The sequence below is a fragment of the Giraffa tippelskirchi genome, chromosome 8 (assembly GCF_054371585.1).
Source record: "Giraffa tippelskirchi isolate mGirTip1 chromosome 8, T2T-mGirTip1v1.2.pri, whole genome shotgun sequence".
Lineage (NCBI taxonomy): Eukaryota > Metazoa > Chordata > Mammalia > Artiodactyla > Giraffidae > Giraffa > Giraffa tippelskirchi.
In genome coordinates, this window is record NC_137282.1 from 68,652,501 (window position 1) to 68,665,754 (window position 13,254).

The following is a 13,254-nucleotide window of genomic DNA, read 5'->3' on the forward strand; positions in this document are numbered from 1 at the left end:
GAGCCCGCCGCCCCGGCGGCCCCGGGAGCCGGGCCGGGGACCCCCCCACACCGGCCAGACCACGCCACGGGACGGCCGACGCGCGCCCTCGCGTCCTTACGTCCACCCGCCCCGGGGGGGGGCGGGGGAGGCCGGGCGGCGAGGACGCGGCGACCGGCCCGCGGGGGCAGACCGGGGAGGACCCGACCCGCGGCTCGGGCGAGCGCACCGGAGCGGGAGCGCGGCGGGAGGCTGACGGGGAAGGGTGGGAGTCACGCTGCTCGCTCCCCCCTCGACCAGCACGCGACGACGTCGGCGGCGGACGGGCGGCGGCACGGGCCACGGATCGGGGCCGCGGCAGGCCCGGGAGGCGAGACGCACCAGGGCGCGGCCCCGAGGAAGCAGCAGACGGGGAGCGGACCGAAGCGGACGGACGGGCGGAGAGGGGCACCGACGAGGTGCGGCCGCGTGAGGCCAACGCCGCGCGAGACGCGGCGGCGGCGCGGAGCCGGCGGCGGAGAGGTGGGGTGGCCGCGCGCCACCGCGAGGAGGGTGGCTCGAAACGACCCGGGGGAAGCGAGTCGGCCACCGGGGCGCACCGCGGGATCTCACCGCCGGAGGCCTCCCAGCACAGGGGCGGTCCCGCGGCACACCCGGGGCGGCGGACTGGCCTCTCCGGCCCCCCCCACACCCCCAAGCGGAGGGTGGGGGAGGCTCCCCTCACGGGGGCTCGCGCCCACCGCCACCTACACACACCCACCCAGAGCCGCGGCCGGCCCGGGAGAACGCTCTCCCGCCTGCCTACCGGCGTGCCCGCCACGGCCCTCACTCGCGCGACCCCGCCGCGCCAGGTCCCTCCCCTCACTTCTCTCAGGGACTCCGAGGGCACTGCTCCGCCCGGGGACGACACCCACAGGAGGCGAAGCCGACTCGGTCCCAGACAGGGGGGAAGGGCACGCGGGCGGTCGCACGCGCGGGCCGAGGAGGAAGGCCGGCAGCGGCGGGGAGGGGCCGGCAAGCGCGCACAGCGACGGCCACGGGACAGGGGCCGCGGGCGCCGCCCGGGGACCAGAAAAGACCACCGGGAACACGGCCGGGCCGCCAGGAAAACCAGCGCGGGATCCCACCGCCACCCACACACGAGGGCGGTCCCGCGACGCCTGGGACGCCGGCCGGCCCCGGCCGGCCCCGGAGCGGAGTCCCACGCCCCGGCCCCGCCGCCAGGGCCGGCGGCGCCGTCCACCCTCGACGGATCCGTCTCTCCATCTAGTCTGACCCCGAGGCGCCACATCCCGGGGACACGCTCTCGAGCGAGGCGGCCCAGACCGTGCCCGCGCGCCGCCACCGGCTCGGGGACGAGGGCGGGCGCGACGGACTCCTCCTCGCCACGGCCGCGGGGCTGGGGAAGCCGGGGCCGACCGGGCGTCGCCCCCCCGGCCCTTCTCCTCCTGCACTCACACCGCGGGGCCGGCCGCACGCACGCGGCGCACGCGCGGTCCCCCCCCACGTGCCGGACACCCGGCGGGGCCCGGCGGGACCCTCCCCCGACTCGGCGGGGGGAGGCGCGGGCCGCGGTAGGCAACGAACGGCACACGGCCCCACCGCGGGGCCGGCGCACCCATCCCCCCTCACAGAGGAGAGGTGGGGGGATTCTGCCCACGTGCTCTGGCAGTCGCCACGGCGGCTACACTGCGCACTCAGGAGGGGCAGCGGCCGGGGGCTCCGGTACCCCAGAGGCTCCCTCTCGGATCGCTAGAGAAGGCTTTCTCACCGAGGGCGCGCCGTCCCTCACCCCATCGTCTCTCCTTCGGGCCCACGGAGGCGCTCCACGAGCCGCCGAGCCTCGACTGGGCGGGAGGGGTCTGCGGTACAGGTAAGCGGACGACCACACGGGAGCGTGTGCACGGTCGGGGCCGGAGCACGGCCCATGCCTCCACGACGAGGCAGCACCTGCCCCCAACGGAAGACGCGAGGGAAACAGGCACGCCTCTCTTCCCGTCTCGACCCCTCCCCCAACGAGAGCCACTCGCGGGACACACACACACACACCACCGCGGTGGGGGACCCGAGGGGGACGCCGGGTTAAGGGAAACGACACCACCGCTCGGCCTCAGGCACCTGAGGGGCGACCTGGAGCGCTCCAGGGGCACCACCGAGGGTTAAACGAGGCACGCTCACCCACCCACGCGGGGCGCGCGGCGCAGCAGCGGGCACAGCCCCCCCCACCGCGGGGAGGGCCGCTCGCGGGACACGCGCCGAGAAGGCGAAGCGAGAGCGTCCGCTGTGTCCGAAGACCGACGGCCTCCCTGACGCCCCGTGGAGGGGGGCGGGCAGGAGACCGAGAGTCAGGGCCGGAGGCCGCACCCACCCTCCCGCCTTCCTCACCCTCCCCGACGGGCAGGGGGAAAGGCAGGCGAGGGGCCCCGTGGACAGACCGAGAAGACCGCACACGTTCACCAGGAACGCCCGTCCCTCGTCCGGCACGGCTTAGGCCCGGCCCGGGAGAGCACGACCACACCACATCGATCCGTTGAGCCGAGGGGGAGGGGGGGAAGGCACGGTGAGGACAGTCGCCGGAGGGGCCCGCTTTAAGCCTCGCCGGCCGCCTCCCCCCGCCACACCTCACCTCGCCTCGCCTCAGGCGACAGCCGCCGACGACGACCCCAGGAGGAGGAGCTGCCTGACACGGGGCACGGAGCCTACAAGAGCGGGCGTCGTCCCGGCCACCACCGGGCGCCCGCGGCGGGGGTCACACAGGGTAGAAGACCCACGGCGCCTCGCCCCGCCGCCCTCGGGTCACCCAGAGACCGGAGGTGGCGCCACGGGTCGGGTCTGCCAGACACGCCACGCGGGAGCCGGCGCACAGGCCCAGGCCGGCGGCCCAGAGGCCCAGAGCCCCGCGTGCGTCCAGAGGCCCAAAGTCCTCGGCGGCAGACGCCGAGAGAGACCGTGTCGGCACTTACCTGGTGGCAGAAAAGGCCCATTTCGGGCGACAAAATGACAGCGCCCGACAGCGGGGCCCACCCACGACTGGCAGAGAGGGACCTTGGCACCTTGGCACCGCCACCTGTCCCCAGCACTACCCCAGAAACACCAGGCCCGGAGCTGTCGGGGGTCATCTGGTCGACTGGGGGGGGGGAGGGGGGCGAAGGGGGCGCCCGGTGGGCGAGGTGGGGGCGCAGACGCCAAGGGGGAGGGAGCTGGCCGGGGACGCCCTCCCCCTTCGCCCGCACGGGTAGGTGTACCCGTCCGTCCGAGTCTCCGAGCGGGGGTTTGGCTTCGAGTTGCCAGAGAGAAAAACGAAGAGAGACCCGCCGGCGAGGCGCCTCCCACGAGACGAGCGGGCCCCCACGAGGGACCACGCCCGGGGCCCCAGACCGTCCTGTCCGTGGCACCCAGGACGGCTCGAGCCGGTCCCTGACCTCCTGGCCGTGATTCAGGGAGTTGGGGAGGGGTGAGAAAGCAAACCCTCCGGGGTGGCGAACCCTCCTGAAAGGGCGGGAAAGCAAGAACCTCCTGAAGGGAGACGCAAACCCTTCTGAAAAGGCGAACAGCAAATCCTTTGGAGGGCGGGAGCCAACCCTCCTGAAGGAAGAAAGCAAACCCTCCTGAGGGAGGCCCGGGAGGAGGCCAGACCGCCGAGTCCCAGGCGCTCCAGGGAGGGACGACCCTCTCCCTCCCTGCCCACCGCGGCGGCCCGGCCCAGGTAGGGTCCGGCCGGTCCGTCTCCGCGGCCGGAGGGGCACGGGGAGACGCTGGTCGACCCGGTCAGGCCACCCCAGAGCCCGGCTCTGGAGCGCCGCCGCCGCCGCGACGGCCACCCTCCTCAGAAACCTAGAGAACCAATCTCCGGCGACAGCAGGACGTCCCTAGGCCTCGGCGCCACCGCCACTGTCGCCGCCAGCAGAGCTGGTCTCTGAGAGCTGTGCCTCGGGCCCGGCGGCTGAGTCACAACCCTCCTGAAGGTCGCCGAAGCTCCAGAGGGGAGGGACACTATAAAAGCGGCCGCCAGGTGGCTCCTGACAACCGGCTCCAATGTCCCGAGGACGGGTCGCTGTCGCCGGCCGCCCAAACGCCCGAGCTCGGCCCGGAGCCGCCGCCTCCGAGAGACGCGACGCGACGCGACCCCGGCCGCAGAGGAAGGGAGAGGAGCTGGGAAATATCTCCCCAGGAGGCTGCCACGAAGGAGACGCGCTCCCCCCCCCCACCCACGCGATGCCAGGCTGGTGGGGGGACATTCCACGGAGACGCCGGCGGGCGGCGGGGCTCGGGGCGGGGACGGCCGAGAGAGGGGCACCAGTGACATCCCGGGCTCCCCCGGGCCCCCTCCCCCGAAGGAGGGAGGGAGGGAGAGAGAGAAGGGAGGGAGGCAGGGAGGGAGGGACCGACCGGCAAAGCGAAACCAGGCAAGCGCTGCTCGGAGAACAAAGCAGGACTTCTCGAAAGCAGACACAGACACAGACACGCAAGCCCAGGAGCAAGAAAGGAAAAGAAGGAGACACTCGGACCCCCAACAAGAGAAAACAAAAGTCAACCTGTGTCGAGACCGTGATCAAGTCCAACGACAACAAACACAAGCATGCGCCGCTGGGTGGGGAAAGTGCACGTGAGGACAGGAGAACATGGATTTCAAAACAACTGGCCACAAACACCGGAAAGGAAAGGCGGCCGGGCGGCCGGGCCGGGCGGTCTGGTCTGGGGTGGGGTGGCAGGGCTGCTGGGGGCGGGGGTCGGTGGCGGGGGGTGGGGGTGGGGGGTGGGGGGTGGAGGAAACGGGAGCACCTAGAAAGAGGAGGAGACTGTCGGCCGTGCTGAGACACGGAAACATCGCACGGCTGGGGACCCGTTCCTCTCGTTTTCCCCGGGGTGTGAAAGAGACTTACTTTGCCTCCCGTCTCCTGGGATTTCATCTCCCCAGCAACAACGGTCAGGCAAGCTGTCGGGTGTGTGTGTGTTGCGGGGGGTTGGGGGGGGTTGGGGAGAAAAAAAGAAGACACCTTTCAAGTGAAAGGAGGGAGCGTGAAGGTCTCTGAACCCTCGGACAGCGGCCTTCCATTTTCCAGACCAGTGACACGTTCTCCCAAGTCGCCCGGTTCCAGAAAACGCTTTTCGGAAACAGAATCCTCGAGGCCCGCGAACTCCTTAGGAATCCTCGGATGAGCTTCCGGGCCAGGCTATACCGTAGGCAGCGCGCTTCCCCTGAAGCCAAAGCCACGGGCTCCAGAGGGCCACGTCCAAGAAGCTGATCTCGTACGGAACCCGGTGTCTTCTTCTCTAGGACACTTCTAGAAGCAGCAAGAGTGCCCGTTTGTGAGAATCGAAGGTGAAGCCGGCACGATGTAAACCCAGCGATGTGTGCGGTCAGAGGCCCATCTAGATTCGAACTCCAGTTCTGGAGGGAGGGGAGCAGTGGGGACAGGAGGGTGGCCTGCGAGTCCGCCGTCCCGTCCCCACTCCTCCTGTGAACATCCGCCCCGCGGAAGGTGTCGAGGAACCTCATGACCTGACCTACGGGGTGAACCGTCGCCAAAGACAAAGAATTCCTCCAGCCAGGCGTTGTCCGCAGCCACGAACCCCTTCCCTCCGTCGCCCGGCCTTTCAGAATGCCACGTGGAACCCTCTCAAGACGAGTGTGGGGCTTGGAGGTATGGGCCCCCGAATTCTCCTCGCCCGGCCCTGCAAGAAACCATTCCGGGCGGGCCTGCCCCACATGAAGACTTTTCGGGCTTTTCGGTGGACCGGGCCTCCCGGGGTGCCCCTGCACCCGGCACCCTGCGACATCCCGAGAGATCCCACGGAGAAACGTCTCCGGCCACTCGCGCGGCATCTGCCTCGCTGGCGAGCGCCCCTCCCAACCTCCCCAGAGATACGTGAGCACGGACGCTTCTTCCCCATCTGGGTCCCCTCACAGGATCTGTGAGTTCCTGCGGTTCCGCACGCCCTCGACTTGGCTGTGGTTCGGGGCTCTGTTCTGTTCCGTGTTTGCTCTCCGGCCCACGTGATCTCTCTGGCTAGGGCACCCAGGAAAAGCGAAAAGAAATCGAGTCCGCGTGAGTACTATTCAGGCATCAAGTGGGGATACCTACCAACGACCTCTAACGTGGATCCACCAAGATGGCGGCCGTGCGGGGTTCAGGAGGATCATTTTGCGCTTTCTGGGGGCGCTATTTGCTCTCAATGATTTCACGTGCCTTTTGGGCATGGCTCACGGAGATGGACGTGAAGCAGCAGGGCAGCCACATCTGGCGTCTCGGCCTAGCTAGGGCGGCTCCACGAGTGACCTCTCGGAACCGGGGCCGAGACCGCCATCCCTCCCCGGGCCCCCCCCCCCCTCGGTGGCTGGGTATGGGGGGGAGGAGGGGGAGGTTTCGGAGGGGAGACGGGAGATCTGGGCTTGTGGTTGGGGGCGCGCGGGGCCACACGTGTCATGTCGTGATATTCCTGTAACGCTCCAACAAGATACATATTATTCTCTCTTCTGCAGATTTCTATCTGTGTCTGAATGGAAATGTATTAGACTCTTGAAATCTGAGCCTTGACGAGGGGTGCGCCCTGTACGTCTCGGGCTACAGGCAGCATACGGAAACTGAAGATATCAGGAATCACGTATAAAGGTTAAAGTCAAAGAAACGGACCTAGTTCAGTGGCAGACTTAGTCTTCCTCGCTGCAGCCTCAAGGTAAATGCTGGGGGTACCCAGTCTATTCTTGGGAAGATACAGTGTTTCTTTTAACTGTTGCCAGCAACGCAGCTTCTCCTCTACCGGAGTTGAAACTGAGATTTAGTTCTTGCAGCTAGTAGTTCTTTTTCAGAACATCTATCAGGAAGGATCTGAATAGCTTGTCATGTCCCTGAAAATATACTAGAGAACATTTGGTTCAGTTCTCGTACCCAGAGACTGGGGAAATTAAGGTGGCACTAGAAATCGCACCTTTTGGTTATATAGTATCTTTCCTGGAAAACAGGCTGCTCTTAAACTCTAATTGTATCAAACAGTAGCAGGGATGAGAAGTGCATGATCCACAAGTTTCAGTAAAGCTGGCTCTCCCGCTCCTTAACATTATATACATTGTTAACAAAAGTGTAGAATTGGACACTTGATGGCAACAAAGAGGCATCCTGTTTGGCGTTTCTTTGGACTGCAGCCGGGAGAGGAGCAGAGCCGACTTGTTCAGTCCCCGGTCCTGCTACTCCTAGGCCTTTCCTCACACTTGATCTTGGACGCTCTGGGGCAGGTTGTGTCTGCAACAAGCACTCGATTTGTCCGGAAGCACTGAATCCTCTGTTCATCGCCTTTGTTCCCAGGACTGTCTCAGGAGGTGACGACGATTTCCCATGGGGGAATCTGTGTCAGAGGCTTGCCAACCATACTTTTCACGTGGTTCATGCAAAGCTCACCCGTCACCGGTCACCTGTCAACTCACCATCCGTACGAGAGTCAGCACCAACACGCCCGGCAGAGCTGAGCGTCAAGAAGGGGTTGCGTGGAAAGAGATGTGTATGCTTGGTCCTGGTCCTGGTTATAGACAGAAAGTATCAAGGGGGAATAACTCCCAGAATAAGTAGGCCTGCCTGGAATGCGAAATAGTGAGAAGAGGCCTCGCGCTTGGAGGACGGGTCAGAGCTTTAGCCACGGGAGAGTGAAAAGGAAAGGCCCGGGAAAGGGCCGTGGGGCAGGGGACGGTCTGAGCCCAGCACCAGCGGTGAAGGACGAGGAGGCACCTTGAAAGAACGTGCTGTTTCGGAGGTTTGTGGTAAGAGCACACCGGTGCTGCTAAAGATGAGGCTGGTGGAACCCAGATAGTAGAGAGGCGCCAGAAACCGGCCAGGAAGGATGAGAATCCTGTGTGCTGAGGACCGGCACTTCACCAAGCCCACAGCAAAGGGTGCTGTCTAGATTCAAACCCAGTCACTCGCGCAAACGCCACTCAGCCACCTCCTCATCTACAAGGCCGACAGATACTCGGTGCGTGAGGTGCGTGTACAGTCTAGGTGGGCGGCACTCACGTTATCGGGCAACCACACAGCTAATACGTGCTTTGAAAGAACCAACAGTGAGCTGATAGCTTTTTCTGGATCTGCCTATAACCAAAGATACCGCTCGCTGCATACTGTGGATCTCGACTCCTGTCTCACGTCTCCATGAGGCCGTCAGAAAAGTACTGTTCGTGCTACCTCTCAGGCCAGGAATGACACTTAAAGTGTAACGTGCTCACCAAGTCCTCAGAGATTCATGGGTTTGAATCGAGAAATTCCACCTGGTCCTTTCGCTCCCGATCCACTCCTGCTCTCACCACTACTACCACACGGGTCAGACACGAGCGAGTTCAGCTGAATTAGCTTGCACACGTGGGGACGGAGTTAGCTTTCGGCACACGGATATTTAGGAATTCCATGGCAGTATGCCAGGTATTCACAGTATGTATCGGATATTCGCCTAATTTGATAACAAGAGAGCTCAGGCCTCAGGCATAACTTCAGGCAGATTTTCCCTCCAACAGAAACAGCTCAGATGGGCTGGCAGCCCGGGAAAATGAGCAACTGCCACTGACAGACTGAGACACCTATGGGCTCCCTCCGTGGGGAGACCTTCTGCCAAGGCTTCTCCCTCAAGGGCCGTTACCCAGCCTGCGGGCATCAGCTGAGGAGAAGGGGAGGTGGGTGCCCCGGAAAGCAGCCGCGCTCGAGTCAGTCTCCCGGGAGCTCTCGTTCCAGCTCTGGACGCTCACTCCCGGGCCTGGGTTCCCACTCCAGCTTTCAGATGGATCCCGGGCCCTTCTTCAGAGAAGTTCCTCCAGATGAGTCCCCAGCCACCAGTGGGCCTCATTCGACCTTGCGGGACCTCCCTCCCCTTCTGAAGCTAGGTTCCGTCTCTCTCTTCACAAAACTTTAAGTCCAACATAGATTGTTAACAATGACTTGCCATTTCCTTTTGTTCTCACCATTATTCTGACTACTTGCAGTTAATTCCGCTCACCTTTGGATTGCTTACGACACTCCAGGCCACTGAAAAAAAGGGAGTTTCCGTTCTGAGCTCAAAGATCCTCAGGCGGCATTTGGGCCTTACTTTACCTCTGCTGGAGACAGGAAGGTGGCAGGTGACCGGGACCTGCCAAGAGCAGAGCAGAAGCTGTGCCCCCTGAGCAGTGGTGCCTGGCTCTCTCTCATTGGTCGCAGAGGGTCTGCAAGATTCGAGGGGGTTCTTGACGGCCCCACCATGCTGGTGAGCCGTGTCGTCTCATCTCATCGGGAATCTGACCCCTCATCAGCAAGCGTAGCCATGTGCCCTCACCCTGAGTCTCTAAACCCTTCCCAGACCATCACTCGGCCCGCCTTCTCCTCTCAGGCAGAATGAACCTGGGCTTCTCTCCTGGGACAGGTCATTCTGTGTCATGGGATGTCCTCTTTACTCCTGTTGCCGGCAATAGGAGTATTGATGTGCCGCTCATAGGTCAGAGACTCCTCATTCTTATTACCCAGAGGCTTTTCTTCAGTCAGTAAATTTTGTTCCTTTGAAGTTAAAGGGATTGCCTTTGAAGACTATCATTTCTGACCTAGTCGCAAACCGTCTCTTTTGAGGAACTTCCTTAGGGTTCCAGGGATTAAGACAGTTTGCTTCCATTGCAAAGGGCACAGATTCATTCCTCGATTGCAGGATCTAGATCTCCTGTGCCTCACACTCTAGCCAAAAAGGTATATTTTAAATATAAGAGGGCCAAGCATAAACCTACTACTTTCCCTTTCCATTATTATGATAATAATCTAATTCTCTTCAAGGCAACACAAATGCTTCTTACTAACTAGAAGGATCATGTCGCGGAAATTATAAACAGAAAAACAGGGAATTACTTCATGATATCTCACTACATCCGTCTCCGATCCAACGTCCGAAACATCAAGGAAGTCCACGTAAAGTATCATCTTTAAATAGAGCGCTCCACTTTGAGACAATAGAACTAAACTCATTAAAACTAAGTTTTCCAGCATGTGGCTGCTTTGAAATCTTGCATCCAACCGACAATTCTGGAGCATATGATAATTCGGAATTGAGTAATCGATGACACAAACACTCTCCTCGGCAGGGGGACGTTTTGGATCGCCTGAGTTCTAGGTTCTCAATGTTATCAAGCCAGACACAATCTTCACGGTTTTTCATAGATCTTGTAATATCTTTTTTAAAATTTCAACTTTTTTGAGGTACAATTGACATACAAAATTGCAAGAAATTGAAATATAACTGTGGTGATTTCACGTGTTTACGATGTGAAAGGATTCCTCATCCAGTTAATTAATATCACCTCACATATTTCACTTTCTGTTTTTTTTTCTTCCCTCCATCTTTCCTACTTAGATTTTTATCTTCATAAGATTTCATTTATACAAAACATGTCAAAAAGAGTGCCATGTTTTACATTAGATCCTCAGACTCTATTCATCTTATAGCTGAACATTTGTTCCCTTTTACCAACCTCTCCCCATAGTCCTAGTAACCACTTTTCTACTCTCTGGATGAGTTTTACTTTTTCATGGATGCACTATCAGAGCCAGTCCTGAAATTTCCTCCAATTACAATTCTTCTCTCAGAGTCATCAGTCCATTTTGTGTTATCTTTCACGTTTTACAAAATTACTCCTAGGCGTCTCGGCCTAGCTAGGGCGGTTTCACAAGTGACCTCTCCGAACCGCGGCTGAGACCTCCATCCCTCCCCGGGCCCCCCTCGGTGGCTGGGCGCTGGGGTGGTGGGGGGTGGGGAGAGGAGTCGGGGCAGCTGGTCTAGGGGTTGGGGGCGCGTGAGGGCCAGGGGACCGTCCCCGGTGGTCCCGCTGAGACGTGAAGGCAGGTTCTGTCCCGCTGAGAACTTCCTGCCTTCGGGCGTGTGAGAGGAGCAGATTTCTCTCCAATCCAAGGCCATGCATCGTTTTCGGCCTGTTCAACAAGACTAGACGAGCACGTATTTGTGTGTCTATCTTGGCTTGTTTTCTGACGGAGGCCAAAGACCTCTTCAGGCGTGTCCAAAGGATCTGCCAGGGTGGGAGGGTGCAGGTCAATCCATGTGTCAAGAGAGCCAGAGAATCTGTCACAGCTGTGACTCGGGCCTTTTTCAGAAACAGGCCAACTTTGATGATTCCCCTGGACAGGAATCACCGCAGAAGTTTCCTTGAAGGGATCGAGTTGCAGGAGTCGGGGGCGTGGCCCCGCCGCCGCCAGAGGGCTTCCTCAGCCAGGCAAGGCCGGCCGCTGGCCGGGGCTATTGTCTGTGGGCCCCACCCCCACCGCCACCCTCCACCCTCCCCCTCCCCCTCCCCCTCCCCCTTCCCCTTCCCCTTCCCCTCCCCCTGCAGGGCCCCTCGTGGGATAGCTTCATTCAAATGCAGAACGCTTTCCAGTCAAGGAAGAGCCTTTGGACTTTGCCTCGATCTTCTCCCTATTGAATGGTGATCCGCCCCGACCCCACCCCCATTTCTCCACCTTGAGGCTGCCCCTTCGGCACCGCGCGGAGGAATGGGCCTGGGGGTGGGGTGGGGAGGGAGGCTGAGGGACAAACTCGCCTTGGGTCAGGCCAAAGGAGTCTCCTCCTTTTCGTAACCCAGGAAACCCCGCTAATGCATGTGAGGATCACGGACGTGCGTCGAAGCAGCCATCATCTCTTGACATCTTCCTCCGTGGGAGGCGTTTTTCCTTCCTGCCTGCCTTCAGAGAGACAGAAAAGGAGGGAGGGGCAGAGCGTTCCGCTGGCGCTGGCCGGTTCTTAAGTCACTTGAATCCAAAACACTCCATAGGGCACGGAGGGGTGCGTGCGTGGGGTGGGGTGGGGGCGGCGGCCTACTCCGGACCCCAGGCGTTCCCTCCTCTGACACTTGCCTGGAACCCATGAAAAGCTGAGCTGGTGACTGTGTGTGTGTGTGAATGCGTGCATGTGCGCGTGTCCGTGAGAGAAGGCACGTGTGCGTGAGAGAAAAAGAGAAAAAGGAAGGAGAGAAAGAAAGAGAGAGAGAGAAAGAAAGAGAAGGAAAGAAAGAAAGAGAGAGAGACAGAGAGAGAAAGAAAGAAAGGAAGACAGACAGACAGACAGGGAGGGAGGGAGGGGGAGAGAGAGAGAGAAAGAAAGAATGAAAGAAAGAAAAAGAAAAGAAAATCCAGAATGAAAGGAGGAAGGAACGAGGGAAGGAGGGAGGGACCAAATAGGTTAGTTAGTACGGGCCTCCCTGTCATGGAAAAGAGTCTCTGAGCACAGATCCTCCGTTCAGTGAACCAGTTCTCATATCTCCTCTCAGGAGGCTGTGATGTCGATGGACGGGTTTGGGAAAGCAGGCCTGGGGTGCAAGCAATCAGGTATTTCCTCAGAGGCACTTGTAGGGAAACCAAGGAAACACACAGGTTCATCCCTGGAGCGGATTCGAAACCAGTCGGTGCAGGGGGAGTCAGTCAAGGAGATTTCTAGATGTCAGGGTCGGGTCCTGGAGCGGGTTGCCATGCCCTTCTCCAGGAGACCTTCCTGGCCCGGGGATGGAACCCGGGTCTCCTGCATCGCAGGCAGACTCTTGACCGTGTGAGCCACCAAGGAAGCTCTGTTGGAAATGTTCACCGAGTCCTCTTGTTGTAGCCACGCGTTCTGGGAAACAAACTCACTCAGAAGGACCATGCAGGTAGTGGAGTGCAGTTTCTTACACCAGCGGGCCCAAGGCAGAGTCTTCTCTTAGCCAAGGACCCCGACCAGCATTCGTGAAAATCTTTTATACCTCAGGGGTATGTGTCTGAACCCACCACCCCAAATTCCTTGAGACTTACCTAAACAAAGGAAGGGTAAAGACAATCCCGATAACCCCATCATTCATGTGTTATAAGACGAGATACACAGTGGACATTTATTCACAGGCCTGTGGTCATATCCTGATACACATAATGGAACTGATGGCTTTGTTCTGTGACAGAGATACTTAGCATATTCTTTTAGGCCACGGAGAGTCCAAGTACAAGCCCCAAAGGCTGTTTTATCCGGGTGTGTGTGTGTGTGTGCGCGCGCGCGCGCGGGCGGGCGGGCGCCTGCGTGTGTGTGTGTGCGTGTCCGGTTTTCCATTGGTATGCCCCTTCTATAGACACCGGGCACAAAGTTCAGAGTCCATTGGGAGGGTGACCGTGCGTGTAGCCTCATGTTCGCAGCCTGGCCTAAGATGGAGTCTAGCTCTGTCTGTTTCCTCCTTCACTCTAGCTTCCATCTGCAGAGCTTCAGGCACAGGGCCTTTTGAGTTCTCCGTCAGAAGGGCAAGAGATGGTG